The following is a 17,025-nucleotide window of genomic DNA, read 5'->3' as shown; positions in this document are numbered from 1 at the left end:
GTTGCAATATTCATTGGCTACGTTTAAAAAGAAGTTCGAATGTGTTATTTTACTGCAGAACAAAAAGTATCTGCTCTTGTTATGTTATAATTGCATTAAATTGCAAGTATGCGCATATAAAACAAGCGCCGAAACATGTTAGATCTTCGACAAAAACCTTCTACTTGATTTTTATATTGTATTTTTGGGGGAGCTCTCCAATATTTTTGTAAAGCAATCTATACCATATTTTTTATTGGTTTTGGGTCAGATTTATACTTCTTAATTTTAAGTCAATTTTTTGTGAAGCTACGAAGCTGTATATCCCTTGAATCATTCACAAGCTCCCAGGCCTACACTGTATAGAGACACTATATACAGAGGTGGCCAATACATTTGGATATATTTGGACATACACCGACAATTCTCTGCGTGATTTCTTATAGTCCCAGCGAAGATTATATAACAAATTTTAGACAATCTTTGTAAATGACGAATATCGAGCAGTACCGTTTTATGGGGAATATATCAAAACATGGATCTATTCGGACTATTCTCTGCAACAATGCTTTATAGTCTCAGCGAAAAATATTTGCCAAATTTTAGACATATCCCTAGAATAAGGCGGCAAAACCTTGAAAATGCCGAAAATCTAGCGGTACTGTTCTACTGCAGCTAGATACAAACGTGGACCTGTACCAACAATTTGGGAAAACATTTTGTAGCCCCAACAAAGATTTAATGCCAAATTTAACTTCTTTAGTATTGGTCCAATTTGAGAAAATAGAAAAAATTGTACAGTGGAATTAGATGCAATTCAGCACAATACTTCAGATTTTTTGCTAACGGTTGCGGAGATATCACACACTATGTCCAGAGAAATACTAATAACTTCTTTAATATTGGTCCAGATTGAAAAGATCTTTTTTGTATAAATAAAAAATACGTTTAATAACATTTGTTTTGTTGTATTTTTATGATTTTTTCTAACATTTAAAAAACTTCATCTTTCGATTTTGAAAATTGTTTAGCAATTATTGTACCGTTACTCAAAATACAAAAATGTGAGCATGTACTGAAATGGGGAGCAGCATCAACGCAGCAAAAATAAAGATAATCAGAAACCACTTTTTCAAAAGTGTCCGATTTCACTCAAAACTACCCATATTATGATTTAAAGTTGCATCCTGTTTCTGTATGTCGAAACGAAAATACACACCTGCTCAAAATAATTGATATACCTTGCATATTCTTATTGAAAGTTCAAAAGGATGGTTATATTTACTTATAGAACTTGAGAAAATGCTTTTTCTTATACCTCAATGTATAGCAATCAACAACCTACGTAAGTTTCATTTGAAAGTAATTAAGTTCAGGTTATGTTTCCACTAAGGGCAGTAGATTTGCTGCTCATAATAATATATACACTTCAGTTATAATCGGAAATAATAAAGTTTTATTAATTTTGCATGTGAAATATTGTTGAAAATAATACAATGGACTATTAGTGGGTATTTTCGAATCTTACCCCTAACACTTTCCTAACAAAATTTTGAGTACAGAACCTTACTTCTTGACTTATCCCAAGAGAAAATATGCATTCTTTGGGTCTATTTCCACTTTGAAGTTGTTGTTAATAAATCCATTCTTCATTTAAAATGGCTTCTGTCCTGTTTATGCTACTTTTCTAGAGAAAAGGATACGGAGTCCTTAGAGGACTCAACATTTTTCAACTAAAAATTTTCAAATATTTCATCATTTCGTATTTCGATTCCTATTTTTATTACTTTTTATTGCATACAATATTGCGAACATTGTTTTTAATATTTATGGGTAAAAACGATGAAAGTGGGCTACGGAGTGTTTCTTTGGAGGAGTCAAGAAGTAAGGTTCTGTTAGGAAAGTGTTAAGGGTAATATACGAAAATATCAGGTAATAATCCATTGTATTATTTTCAACAATATTTCACATGCAAAATTAATAAAAGTTCAATATTTCCGCTTATAACTGAAGTGTATCTATTATTATGAGCAGCAAATCTACTGCCCTTAGTGGAAACATAACCTAAACTTAATTAATTTCAAATGAAACTTACGATTAAGAAAAAGGCTTAAAAATACGCTACTCATTATATTGATCAAAAGTGTCGATATATGCACTCATATAGCATGTAGATATAAGTACTGAGGTCCGATAACTTTCGTGAAAAAGGTTGTAAATTTTCGCGTAAAATAAAAAAGAATTCAAAAAATCTGGTAGTTTGCAACATATTTTAATAAAATTCAAGCTGCTTATGGATCTTGAAAATATTTAAATAATATTTACGTAATCTACACAAAGCAGGCTCTAAATGAAACCAAAAAAAAATAAGAAAAATATATTTTTTCAAATTTATTTTGTGAGTTATTCGAAGAAATTGTAGTAAAAACAGGTGTGAGTAATTCTTCTATTTTAGATAAATTTCACGCAAAATGCACATTCGGAACATATGTATGAAAGACGTTCTAATAAATGTTGGGTTCCTTTAAGTGGGGAATAATTTAAAGTAAAACTGTTTCGGATAAGATAGAGTTTATAACAAAAGGAACTATAACCATGTCCGAAACATCGCAGAAATACAGAAATTTTGTACCCGAGCCTATGGGCGAGAAACCAGTCACAGATTTAGCGGGTATTGGAAAAACTTTAGGTGGTCGTTTAATTGGATCAGGCTTCGATATTCGGATATTTGGTCCTGAAGAAGGACGAAGGACTTTTTAAGGAATGGAAGAAGGTTACATTTAATGCTACTTCTAAACAAGTATTGTTATAACTGCCTCAACGATTGGTGTGAAGAGTTGTTGTAAATAGTTGTGCATTCCAATTAGATTTTATAAATATTGCCAATAATGATAGTATGTTTTCCAAACTAATCCTATGTAAAAGAGAATCTTCTAATATTTTTGTATGTTAGTTTTTAATAATAAAAGCGTATAAAAGTTATAAGAGCACTTGAGCTTAAAAAAAGAAAGAAAAAAATCGTGTAAACCGCAAAATCCTCTAAATTACTTGATGCGCAACTGGTTTACCAATATAACGAACATGTTTTGATTTATTTTTTAATTTTTTGCAGTTGCCTTTATCGCCGTTTTAGTGGATGGATTTTTACGATCTATGATTTATATGATCCGGTCCATCAAAAACTAAAATATCTTATATAAGTAACTGAGAGTAGTTTGTATAGCTGTATTTAGAACCGTTCATGCCCCTATGGGCTAGGTTACTGTGATTGTCAAATAAATTAAAAAAAATTAAATACTGTACCCAAAAAATAGGATTTAAAAAAATATCGCACAAAATTTTGCCTTGGCGGTGGATTATTGTGATGCTGTGTGGCTAGTCAATATACGTATCAAATTATGAGTAATCGCGAGTACTTTAATCTCTGGCTGCGCCTCACAGCCAGATCAAATGTCAGTATACATAAAATGTGGGTGTAGAGGAGATTTTGAAAAGCGATACATTAGAACTCTCATCTCTATTTTATATTTTATATAGATAGTTTGATTGGTTTGAATGGTTTAAATTGCAATCGAATTATAACGTAAAAAATCATTTTACCTGTTTTTATTTATTTACGCGGCCATAACTTCCACGCCAATTAACTTTTTTAGCCAAATTCTTGAGCTTTATTCAACAACACATCGTTTGATCCAGTTATAGTCATAAAAGCAATATTCAATTGCACTCGTAAAAATTACAACTAGATCTGAAAAGAAGTAGCACAAAACTGTGACTTTGTGTTTATGCCGACCTTATTAGTAAAATATACAGTCTGGGACTAAAGTTTAATTACCTGTTTCTGTAATTAGTTAATTTGTTCGTTCGAACTACTACCAAACTTCTGTTTTTTTTAAATACTTGATTAATATTTGTTTTAAATCAAACAAACATTTTCTACAACAGCACGAGTTTGGTAGTAGTTCGAACGAACGAATGAATCCTCTCACTGAAACAGGACATAAATGTTCAGTATAAAGGTATGTAAACATTTTTATGAAAATTCAAGTACATAGTTCCTTTTGTTGTTTAGTCCGTGCATTTTGCGGTAATAACCATATTTCCTTGGGTCCATGTAAACTTTTGTACATATTGTTCTTACTTTTTGTAGAATTTACAGCTATTTGTTTTTATTTAGTAGGGATATAAAATATATCTCAAAAAAGGAAAAGCTAGGAAAAATCATAAAGATCAATCTTGTAGAGAATTTTTACATTTTCTCTTATCCCATTTCGATAGGTCTTGCCGTTTTCAAGCAAAATCCTGAAAACCTAAAAATGTGACCTTTGACTGAGTAACATTTTAAAACTTGCTTGTCTTATGGCAGAAAATGGGTAAGAAAATTCAGTCATAATGTACATTTCTTCACATTTCTGTTTACGACTCAATAAAATTCAGAGTTAAGAGTCCCCTTATATCGTTTAATAGCAAAGGTTATCGAGAAAATATTAGTGTAGTGATTGGGGTCTTCTCACAATGGTGAATACTAGACTGGTTTTGACTCAAAGAGAAAAAAATCCATGTCGGATTTTTTTTTTTGGGGCACACTCCTAAAATTTTAAATTTTTATAAATATTAAGATTGCCAAAGTTGGAGCTCAATCTGAATATGTTAACAAGTGCCACTGGGACCTCAAAGTTTCCATGGGTCCTTTATATAGCTAATATTAAAATCTGACCCGATTTTCAAAATTTTTTGTAGGATTACTTGTTTAGCCAATACAAAGAACTGGTAGACTGTTTTCATCGATTGGACAACAAATGTGGTTTGAGAAAGAAGTATGGCTGACTTCATAAATGCAGTGTGATGCGTCAAATGACATCGTCGCGACTTCATAAACGTCGCGCGACACGTCACATTGCGCAGTAATTGTGAAATTTGTGCAGCATTCCCACTTGTGCTTGGTTTACATTTACGAAATCCACTCGATTTCAACTGTCAAATTCATAGGTTAAACGTCAAATGAAATCCAATGGATTTCAGATGAGATTTTAGTACTGGTTTAGTACTGTTATGTCAACTGATATTTGCGAAGAAAACAAGTAAAATGCATAAAAAACAATTAGAAATTGCGGATTTGTGGTAATTATTTAATATAAATATAAGCTTCGTTCCAGAACTAAAAAGTTTTTACACATTTAACACATTTTGAACATTTTTCCCCGAAATGCGTTCCCGTACACCAAAAAAGTTGCAAAATGTTCACTTCTCTTTGAACAAAAATGGCGCTGAATGGCTTTCTCTTTAGAAACTTTTTACACGACAAATTTGAGCGAGCAAAAATGTGCAACATGTTTGCCGGCTTCCGATTCGCTGACACGCCGACTTTGACATTTGTTCCAGATTTTTTGACGTTTCTGCCATTTTTCCGTTCCCGTACATTTTTAAAAAATGTGTGCGTTGAACTCATTTTTGACAGTTTTCTTTTTTGAACATTTTACCATTAAAAAAGTACTGGAACGAAGCTATAATCTAGTGGTAAAAGATGGAGTCACGAAAGAAGAAAGTTAATGTTGGAAGTTCGTTTGAGACATGAGTCAGATTTCGCAGCCAACAATTCGATAACTTTGCAAGTAAAAAGTTTTTGCAAGTTCTTGCAACTACTTGCAAGACGTCTCTTTTCACTTTTACTGAACAAGTTTGTTATCGAACAGCATTTTGTAAAAGTTTGTGCAAATTTGTACAAACTTTTGGGTTATCGTACAGACCTAATATCTCAAAAATTCATGGTTTTGGCTATTTTCCTTCTCGGAGATTCTAGAGCGATTGATAATTTACGGCGACGCCTCCTTTTTTTCATATAATTGTTTACAAATGTACGATTTGAATCAAGATTATTTGCACTCAATTCGAAAGTACTATTCAATCATAACCCAAATATTTCATTCATAGTTAAAACCGAAAAAGTAAACAAAGTAAAGCAATGTGTGCGTTCGTTCATAAATGCAGCAAAATTACATGTCTTTTTTGACAACGTCGGTGTTGCCAATCATATTTGATTCTTCTTTTTACGACTGTGTCAATAAGTCTGTCTGGTTACTTTCCCAGCAAGAATTGTCCAGCAAGAACTTTCTCAGAGAGTAAGGGGTTTTTATTCTCTTTTGCTAGAAAATTGTGAAAAGTAAACAGACACCATCCCAGCAAAAACCAGCAAGCAATCAGCTGGCTTGCCAAAACAGAACAATTTGTCCGCCAATGAAGGAACCAAAGTAAGCAAAAATGTTGTATTTTATTAAAAATAAAAAAGAAAATGTCCCAAAAAAGGATTTTCCCACTTTGTTCTCCAAAAAAGCAATACAATTAGGCTTGCTATTTCCACAATAAAAATGTTTTTAATTTTCACAAACATAAATCAACGAAAATTTTAAAACAGATGATTGATTGTTTTCGGGAAGAAGAAGAGTGCAAGTGCTTGCTAGAAGAAATTTGTCCAGCAAGAATTTGCAAGCTCTCAGTGAAAAAACTGTCAAAATGTCTCTCTCGAATCGCTCTCTTTTGCCGACTTTTTGCGTTAACAGACGACTTCCAGCAACAATTGGTACAAGTTGGTACAAATTTTGGGGTAAACAGACAGACTTAATATCTGCAATGTAAAAACTGCGTTTATGAAGTCAGCCTATATCAACATTTTATGAATAACACGGTTATGTTATAGGTGTGTCTTTTTACTTACTAAATGTTGCTGAAATAGATTTTTTCAGCAACTTTTCCTTTATACGGCTGTCAAATCTGCAACATTAGTAATAATTATTACTAATTATTATGTAAAATGACACAGCTATTGTTAAAAACCCCATTAAACGCAATTCGGCTTACACAAATTGTAGAAAAGCACAGTAAATCGCCTGAAATTGTTATCTATGTTGTTATGATACCGTAACAAAAGGGCTTACCTTCATCTATTGACGAATGTTATCTATTGCATTTTCCTATCTTTATGTATATCTTTCTTCAAACCTTTTATTAGCGAACAATTAGATCTCACAGCATCTAAAAACTAATAAATACTTTTGTCTTAGTGGAAGGATATCACAATATCATCACATCACAAAATGATGATAAAGATTTATGGGGCCATTGCATAACGCCGTTTCCATGTCTACTCGGGTCAACTAAGTTTTTGATTTTAATTTTTCGCATTGTATTGTAGAGTTTAGCAAAGACATAAATACAACAAGATAGGACATTTTTGCTACTATTACTAATGTTGTAGATTTTGACAGTTGTATAAAGGAAAAGATGCAGAACAAATGTTTCAGCAACATTCGGTAAGTAAGACACACCTAATGTAATTTAACGATATGGTTAAATAACATTATGTTATTTTTATGCATGTTTATTTATATAACCGATTTTAACGATCCAATAAACATGGACTTCTTCTGGAATAGATCCTTGAATCCATAAATTTCGTTTTTGATACTATTACATGTTCCTCTTTGATTGCGATTTTAAATTACCTGTAACATGTATTGTTTCTGTTAAGGGTAATGTTTCAATACATTTTTGCCTTGTCTTTAGATTTGTAGTCTTTAGTACGATGAAATACTATAGACTCATGCAAACATATGGACTGACTTTCGAAACCTACCGATTTTTTAGATTTCGTCAAAATATTTCTGTTACACTGAAGAAGTTATTGAAAAAATAACTTCGGCGGAGAATATCCAAAAACAAGGGATCTGATGAGATTCTGTGGTGAGGATCGAAACTAGTCCCCCCTGCCTTACCCCTTGACGAACAATGCCAAACTTTCTCCACTAATAAATTAGTTTTTTTAAAATATTAAAACACCAACAATGAGATTAAGCCGGACTTAAAAAAAAAATTGTAACAGCTATCCCAATAAAATCGCCACCAATTCTTTATCTTTTAGATAATGTAGTTTCGTAACAACTTGGAACAAAGCCATGCTGGCTTTTTATATTACAATGGTTTGAATTTTAAAGAAAATTTGGACAAAAAAACAACATGTGAAATTCTTCAACAATATTACTTTCTTTAATGATATAATACGATTCTGATATGGATCCAGTATTAGTTATTCCGAATTTTAGTCGTCAATTGGGAGTTTATGGATCAACTTTGAAAAAGTAATCAGAATAGAAATTTTAACCCCCATACATTCATATGTAAGACTGTATATCAGTAAATAATGTGCTCTGCTCTAAGCTTGAGTTTTTTTATTAACTGTCGTGGGTGCGAGTGTGGTACGTTTGTTTTTTTTTTTCAATGACGAGCACTGGGTATGTTTCCCAATATGGAAAATCAAAAAGCGGTTGAAGTGCGTAGACGTTACCAACCAGATAGATTCAAAGGTGAAAACATTATTGTCATTCAATATTAGTGGTTGAAATGAGATCATTCCTAAGACAATAATTTCCATTATACGCTTCTTCAAACTTTTAACGTGGGTTTTTATTTGTAGTCCGTCCAGATCGATTGTGGCATCATCATACATTTGGTAGATGATACGTGTACATGTCACACATTTATTGGTGGGGTTTATTAGTTTGAAAATATGTATTAGCCACTGATTCAGGATAATGTACAAGTTTACTAATTGTGACAAGAGAATTGTTAAAGGTTGGAAGTGTAGCAGAGAAATATGCATACACCACATTACATAACCGAATTGTCGCTTCAACAATTACATCATTCCCCTCCAGCTCTTCTGTGACATGTATGCGTATATACTAAATGATAGTGGGTATCCGGTATGTGTGATCTGTGCTTCGTTTTTCTGGCGGTCCTGCAAGAAAGACAGCAGCAGCATTGTGGTTTCGTTTAAAAGGTACCGACAAAAGGTGACGATGCATCGCATCAAAGGCAAATGTTTTTCATGGTGTTACTGATTTTGCAGTGTGTGTAGGGCTTTAAGACAAAACAGCGAATAGCGAAACAGAAAACAATTGTAAATGTTTAAATCAATTGGGTAGCTTGGAAGCGGCTATAAGAGATCAAACAATTCGATAAGATCATGTAAAGGTATCGGAAGCATTACAAATCGTTTGTTTGCTCTCCTGTGCGACTAAAGCGTTAAATCGTATACCAGTTTTATGGGAATGTGGCCGAAGAAAGTAGAATAGAAGTGGACACATATGATGTAGTTCCTTATTCCGCTTATCCATTGCATGAAGCGACAAATGTTGTACATGTCAAACACACGCGTTGAAGTTCATACCAATAGCCGATATGTTCCAAAACAATTCCTAAAGCATTAATTACAATTACTCCGTTCAAGGTGTGATAAATATTAGTCAGGTTTTTCATACAATAGAGAAATTCGTTATGTTGTAAATTTTAATTCAAATTTTATGCACATTTTGTTCACAAATATATGGGAAACACATTTTATTTATAAGCTTCTGTTAGGCAAAGACATAGAACATAAAGACTAGAAAAGATGCATAATGCAAAAATGTTTATGAAGCAATGTATATAAACATTTTATCAACAACAGAGGTAGGTTAATGTTAAACACCCCATTAAAGCGCGATTTGGTTTATACAAATTGTAGGAAAGCAAAGATTTGGACTCAGTATTGTATTCCATAGCAGTTTTCAGTTCACTATGAACTTTTTGGTTAAAATCGCTTGAAATTGTTAACTACTTAACAGAATGTTGTTATGATATCTTAACAACAGAGCTTAACTCCATCTATTGGCAAATGTTAACAATTGAGTTTTCCAATCTTAATGTTTTCAAATCTTTGTTTTAGGAATTGACATTAACAAATGTTTAACTTTAAGTTATTTAATGTAAAATGTTTCTAAACATTGAGTTGTTATTTTAATTGTAATGAAAATATAGCTGTGTTTTCCTACGTGAAAATTTGTAATAAATAAATATGTCTGCGTACTCATATTTTTTCATATTTTGACAGATGTATAAAAAATGTTTCAGTAACATTTAGTAAGTAAAATACACACCAATTTTTACTAATGTTACAATGTTTACCTAACACCTTGTTAAATATAAGGTCTTTTCGATAACCCAAAAGTTTGTACAAACTTTTCAAAATGCTGTTCGATAACAAACTCGTTCAATAAAAGAGAAATGAGAAGTATTTGCAAGTTAAATTTGTTTAAATCAAAAGTTATTTAATAAAAACGGTATCCTGTAAAATTTGTTTTACATCTTTTTTGTGGGAAGAATTCGATATACTAAGTAATGTATTTATAGGTTTGTTCGATAACTTCGCAAGTAAAAAGTATTTGCAACTACTTCTTATTTCTCTTTTATTGAACGATTTTGTTATCGAACATCATTTTGTACAAGTTTGTACGAATTTGTACAAACTTTTGGGTTATCGAAAAGACCTTATATTTAACAAGGTGTTAGGTAAACATACATATGTACAAAGACATAAATACCAAAGACATAAATACCAAAGACATAAATACAACTAAGACTAGACAAAATGCATGCAACAAAAAAATGTTTACGAAAATTTGTATAGAAACATTACCCTTAACAGGTTGCAGTTAATTCAAAATCGCAACCAAAGAGGAACATTTCATGTAATGGTATCAGAAACGAAATTTATCAATTCAAGGATCTATTCAAGAATAATTCTATGTCAATTGGATCGGTAAATTCGGTTAAATACGTAAAAATGTATAAAAGAAAAAAATGTTATATCACCATATCGTGATATAACATTATGTTAAATTCAAAAGCCATTCACTGAAGAATGATAGCAAACAAAATGTCTTATCTTGTTGTATTTATGTCTTTGTAAATACAACAAGATAGGACATTTCATTGTTATTATTCATCAGTGAATGGCTTTTGAATTTAACATAATGCAATTTTACGATATGGTTAAATAACAGTATTTTCTTTTATACGTTTTGTACGTATTTAACCGAACTTAACCGAATGTTAACTCGAAAGCGGTATAGATTAACAGGAATACGCTTTCCTCCAAGCTTAACCTTCTACTCAAACATGGAACCAACAATCATAAACAACATCATCAAAAATCTGAATTGGTTGGGACGGCGCGATCCATAAGCGTAACTACTTCTCTGACAGTTTTTTCCACCATCGCCAAATAAACCACCCTCTCTGTCTTTATTATATCTTCATTCTTTCTTATTAATAATTCATTTATTACTACTTTCCAAACCACACCCCTTTTTTCTTTATTCTTCTCTCTTTTCTCTTCTCTTTTCAGGTAATTCTGAACCTCTTTTTTCTTTATGGATGATCACAATGGACCGAAAGGTCTCCGAGTGGCGTAGTCAATATACATATATATTGACTACACATCCCTAAACCTAACCTAACCTAACCGAACTTAACGATCCAATTAACAAGGAATTCCTGCATTCTTTCTGTTAAGGGTTATGTTTCAATACATTGTTTCTTAAACATGTTTTTGTTGCATGCATTATGTCTCGTCTTAGTTCTTCTATGTCTTTGTATGTATTTCTGTAATGTTATGATTTCGATACATAACATGATCTGCTGCTGGAAGTTGTCTGTTAAGACAAAAGTTCAGCAAAATAGAGCGATTCCATAGAGACATTTTGGCAGTTATTTTACCGAGAGCTTGCAAATTCTTGCTGGATAAATTTCAGCTTGCGATCACTTGCAACGCTTCTTCTTCCTGAAAACAACCATGCAACTGTTTTTAATAATTCGTTGATTTATTGGTGTGCAATTGCAAAACAGTTTTATTTTAGAAAACGAAAGCTTAGTTGATTTGTTTTTTTTTTTTGCAGAATAATGTTTCAAAATTAAAAATTCACTTTTTTGGTTAATTTTCTTTCCCATTTTTAATAAAATACGAAATATTTGCGTGTTTTTTTATTTAATGAAGGAATTTTTTTTGCAAATCAGCTGATTGCTTGCAGATTTTTACTGGGATGGTGTCTCTTTATTTTTTACAGTTTAGGTTAGGTTAGGTTTGGGGATGTGTAGTCAATATATATATATATATATATATATATATTGACTACGCCACTCGGAGACCTTTCGGTCCATTGTGATCATCCATAAAAAGAGGTTCAGAATTACCTGAAAAGACAAGAGAAGAGAAAAGAGAGAAGAATAAAGAAAAGAGGGTGTGGTTTGGAAAGTAGTAATAAATGAATTATTAAAAAGAAAAAATTAAGTTATAATAAAGAAAGAGAGGGTGGTTTATTTGGTGATGGTGGAAAAAACTGTCAGAGAAGTAGTAGTTAAGGTCTCCGAGTGGAGTGGCTGTCCAACACGACAGCTGCGCGTCCTTTAACCTAACCTAAGTAGTTACGCTTATGGGTCGCGCCGTCCCAGCCAATTCAAATTTTTGATGATGTTGTTTATGATTGTTGGTTCCATGTTTGAGTAGAAGGTTAAGCTTGGAGGAAAGCATATTCCTGTTAATCTATATCGCTTTCGAGTTAACATCGGGCAACGACATAAAATATGCTCAATTGTCTCCGTTTACTCCTCATCTTCACAGAGCCTGCAATAGTCCACGCCATCATCCTGCCATTTGCCGATAAAAGCTCGGATGTTGCAATGGCCGGTAATGACTCCCGTCAATACCCTGATTTCTGACTTACTCAAACTTAAAAGTGAAGTTGTTCTCTTTGTTGAAAGAGTCGGCCAAATGGCCCTTGACACGTTGCAACTTGGTTCATTATGCCATAGTTCCTTGGCTTGTTCTTCAAAGAACGTCTCCACCTTCCGAAAAACGTGACATATGGGTGGTTTGATAGAATCAGTGATAGCTTGACTTGTTGATTGAGATCCATGTCTTGCCAGTTCATCTGCCTTCTCGTTACCCACAGTGTCCCGGTACCCAGCAGAGTCGGACAGCGTTAGTGAAGTTCGCCAAAGCAGTTCTACACTCAAGAACGGCCTCAGACTTGATATTGGGGGATTTGATGGCTTTAAGAGCCGGCTGACTATCAACGAAGATAGTTACCGGTTCAAAGATTTCAGCATCCATACTTTTTATCAACTCTGCGGCCATTTTGATCGCGAAGACTTCTGCTTGGAAAACACTACAGTCGCTGTTCAGTTTACTTGCAAAAGAGAATAAAAACTCCTTACTCTCTGAAAAAGTTCTTGCTTGGAAAATATATATTTTTTTAATTATTTTTTATTTTTAAGTTTTTAGTAAATACAACTTTTTTGCCCACTGAGAACCCCCACATCCATTGTTGGACGAAAATGTAGATAAAAATGTTAAAATGCCTGAAAGCGGGTGGTACCGTTTTATGGGGGCTATACCAAATTCTAGACCTATGTGCACAATTTTTGTGGGAATGTGTCTGTAGCATTGTGAATTCCAAATGTCAAGTAACAGCCGATTTGGGCTAAGAATGAAGATAAAGTCCTTGAAATACCTGAAATCGCAAATTTTTGCGGATTCTGAAACTACAATGTTCATTGATGAGAAAAATAAAAAATCGCCGGAGGGCTTTTTTTAATATTTAATATTTAATATTTATTTATTCTTTCCAATTCCAAGTCCGAAGACCTCATTTAAGAAATTGACAAAACAACAGGATATTTAACTTAACAGAAAAAAAAAAACTAATCAGAGAGATGCTCAACATAGGCACAATAAAAAAAACATATAGAAACTTCAATACACAACTACTTTCCACTAGTGAAAGTATCGGTATATAATTAATAAAACACAATCCGGCTAAAAAACTACTCGGTTTCCGAGCAGCAATAGCTCACATCATTACATATAAATTACAATAAAATTACGGAATTTGAGCATAAATCCTAACAATTAAAATTATGTATAAATACAATTTTGAACAGGGAAAAGAATTAAAAGGACTACTCAATTAAATTCATAAAATAGAAATATTAATTAAAAAGTTATTAATGTAAAAAATAGAAAAAAAATAAAATAAATAAAACATAGTATAAAAATACACTGACAGAATGGAAGACTACTAAGGAAACTGCAACAGGCAGAATCACAATCATGTAAATAGGGAGATGAATAAGTAATTACATTATAGGTGGGGCTGTTTTTTAAATAAATCGCGGTCAAAATGTACATTTTTAGGGTTTTTTAGTTTTTCAAGATTTTGGTTGGAAACCACAAGTCCTATGTACTAGCCCTAACCACTATTAATTCGAACACCAGGTATTTTTTCAATATTTAACATGAAACTTAATTAACATCAAATGTATGTATATCTATCATAAATTTTTGTAGATTTCGTTTTTTAGCCACAATAATAAGTGTGGCCTGTATATCGATTTTCTGAAAATTCGCCTTTGGCCCCCATACAAAGTAATATGAAAAATAAATAGCGGCCAGGGGACACGGGTTATCGTTAACCGATCGCCATACAAATTACAATGGAAGAAAGATCGCTCGGTTAGCACGGGTTGACATTAGGGAGTAGGATTTCCAAAATAAAAAAAATATTTGTTTTTTTTTTTAATAAAACATTGTTGAAATATGCTCTGTGTACGAATTAATAGTGGTTAGGGCTCGTAATATATCTACCGAAAACTGAGTTAAATATAGACATTTTGGTTATTTTGTCTTTTGTACGTAAAAAAACGATTCGAATACTAATTCGTTCAAACTACTACCAAACTTCTGTTTTTTGAATAATATTTTACTTTGTTTTTATATTCAATTAAACAAACATTTCCCACAACAACAGGAGTTTGGTATAATTTGAACGAATTTTAGTTCTAATCGTTTTAGAGAAACAAACCATTAATAAAACAACATATTTATGCCTTAAAATCACCACACATACTTGCTTTTACAAAACAATTCTAAATAGGTCTGACCATCTAATTAAGAACGATATCAATAAACGTTAATGTAATTTTAAAACTTTGTATTTTGCTATGAAACTGAAGTCGATTGTTTTCCTCCTTTTTTAGCTCAAAGTCGTAAAAAGGTACATATTATATTGAAAACATATTGAAAACAGGTGGAACAATGTTTTGCAGATTTTAGGCAGGAAATTAAAAAATTAGTGGACCAGTTCTATATTGAAAACAGGTGGAACAATGTTTTGCAGATTTTAGGCAGGAAATTAAAAAATAATTTTACGTCTTTACAAATAACACTGTGCAACAAAATGGAGCTCAAAGTCTGGGGTGGGAAATTCCTTTTGGGTCCGTCGTGAGTCGAACTTCTGAGTTATGGCGTGATGAATATTTTGCTGGAGACTCTATGAGCCGTCTGGAACCAGCGTTATATCTTTGTTTGCTGCTGTTTAAGCTTATTTTTAAGACATGCCATGTCTTCAGTCAAATCAAATAAGGATTTTTTCTTATAGCATTCCGACCTTCTAACCCGCTTCCTTCAATGTCCTTTTCGTCCTTTATTTCAAGAACCGCAATAAAAGTACCACAATATGCTATTTTACAGCTTGGGAATGTTCTGCAAAAATGTCGCTCGGAAGATTTTAGGTGCGGTTCCTAAAGACATGAAATCGATACCATCCTGTTTAAGCGGTCCTTTTTCACCTTTACTCGTATCTGGCTAAGACAACCCTATATCTATTTATTTCAGTATATTCATTATAACCTACTGATGATCTAAAATTCTCGGAGTCATTGCAAATATTGAGCGCAATTGGATCTCGCTTTACCAAGCATAGTGCCCGCCATATATCCGCAGGACGAATACATTTTTCCTAGAGGACCCCTCAAGGAATCCACCCACAAATATGGAGTGTTTTCATAAACGGTCAATATTTCAAAATTTCTACAATCATCAAGTATTGAAATTATTATTTTCTGAATGTGCTCCCAAATACCCTATTTAACAGTGCCCGCCATATATCCGCAGGACGCATACATTTTTCCAAGAGGGCCCCTCAATAGATCCTTCCACAAGTATGGATGTTTTCATAAACGGTCAATATTTGAAAATTTCTACAATCATCATGTATTGAAATTATTATTTTCTGAAAGTGCTCCCAATACCTTATTTAACGGTGTCCGCCATATATCCGCAGGACGCATAAATTTTTTCCAGAGGACCCTCAATAGGTCCACCCACAAATATGGAGAGTTTTCATAAACGGCCAATATTTCAAAATTTCTACAATCATCATGTATTGAAATTATTATTTTCTGAAAGTGCTCCCAATACCCTATTTAACGGTGCCCGCAATATATCCGCAGGACGTATACATTTTTCCTAGGGAGCCCCTCAATAGGTCCACCCACAAAAATTAGGTGTTTTCATAAACGGTCGACATTTAAAAATTTCTACAATCATCATGTATTGACATTTTTAATTTTCTGAAAGTGCTTCCAGTACCCTATTTAACAATGCCCGCCATATATCCACAGGACGCATAAATTTTTCCTAGGGCCGCTCAAATGTGCGTGAAGATAAAATCGATTTTGAAAAACACAAACACATTCTCTCACGTATATTTTTTTTATAACTGTTGGTAAAAACGATTTTGACAAAACGATTTAGAAGGATATATATTTTAGACTATTTCTCAGGATCTAGAAAAGATATGAGCATACGGAAAATTGAAAAAAATTGAGAAAAATTTTGAAAAAAAGATTTTTTATGGAAAACCTTTATATATGTGGATGGACCTATTGAGGGGCCCCCCTATGCGAAATTTATGTAGCGTACCAACAGGAAGCGTACACAGCTAATTAGTCCATTGAGTCCACTATTTTAAAATATCGACCGTTTATGAATAAAGTTAATATATGTGGGTGGACCTATTGAGGGGTCTCCTAGTCGAAATTTATGCCGCGTACCTACAGGTGGCGAGCACAGCTAATTAGGCCATTGGGTCCACTATAATAAAATAAAAATGTGATTACAGGTTTATTGTAGAAATTTTGAAATATCGTAAACAACTCCAGCGTCTCTGCCCATTTTCATTTAGACGCTTACCAACACTGAAAATCTTTCTACGATAAAAAAACACGAATTTAAGTATAATAATATAATAAAAATGTGATTACAGGTTTATTGTAGAAATTTTGAAATATCGTAAACAACTCCAGCGTCTCTGCCCATTTTCATTTAGACGC

At 32.8% G+C, this 17,025-nt stretch overlaps 1 protein-coding gene and 1 pseudogene across 3 annotated transcripts in view; both read left to right on the top strand.

The window, feature by feature from the left end:
* The window catches only part of bs (serum response factor blistered), a 225,296-nt gene that overhangs the window by 2,326 nt on the left and 205,945 nt on the right, over positions 1-17,025 (top strand). The window lies entirely within an intron of this gene.
* Positions 2,575-2,825, top strand: LOC141405263 (barrier-to-autointegration factor-like; annotated as a pseudogene).

This window comes from Musca autumnalis, unplaced genomic scaffold (assembly GCF_047663935.1).
Source record: "Musca autumnalis isolate F117 unplaced genomic scaffold, ASM4766393v1 scaffold_5, whole genome shotgun sequence".
NCBI lineage: Eukaryota > Metazoa > Arthropoda > Insecta > Diptera > Muscidae > Musca > Musca autumnalis.
The sequence above is the reverse complement of the archived record's forward strand: the minus strand, read 5'-3'. Positions and strand labels throughout refer to the sequence as shown.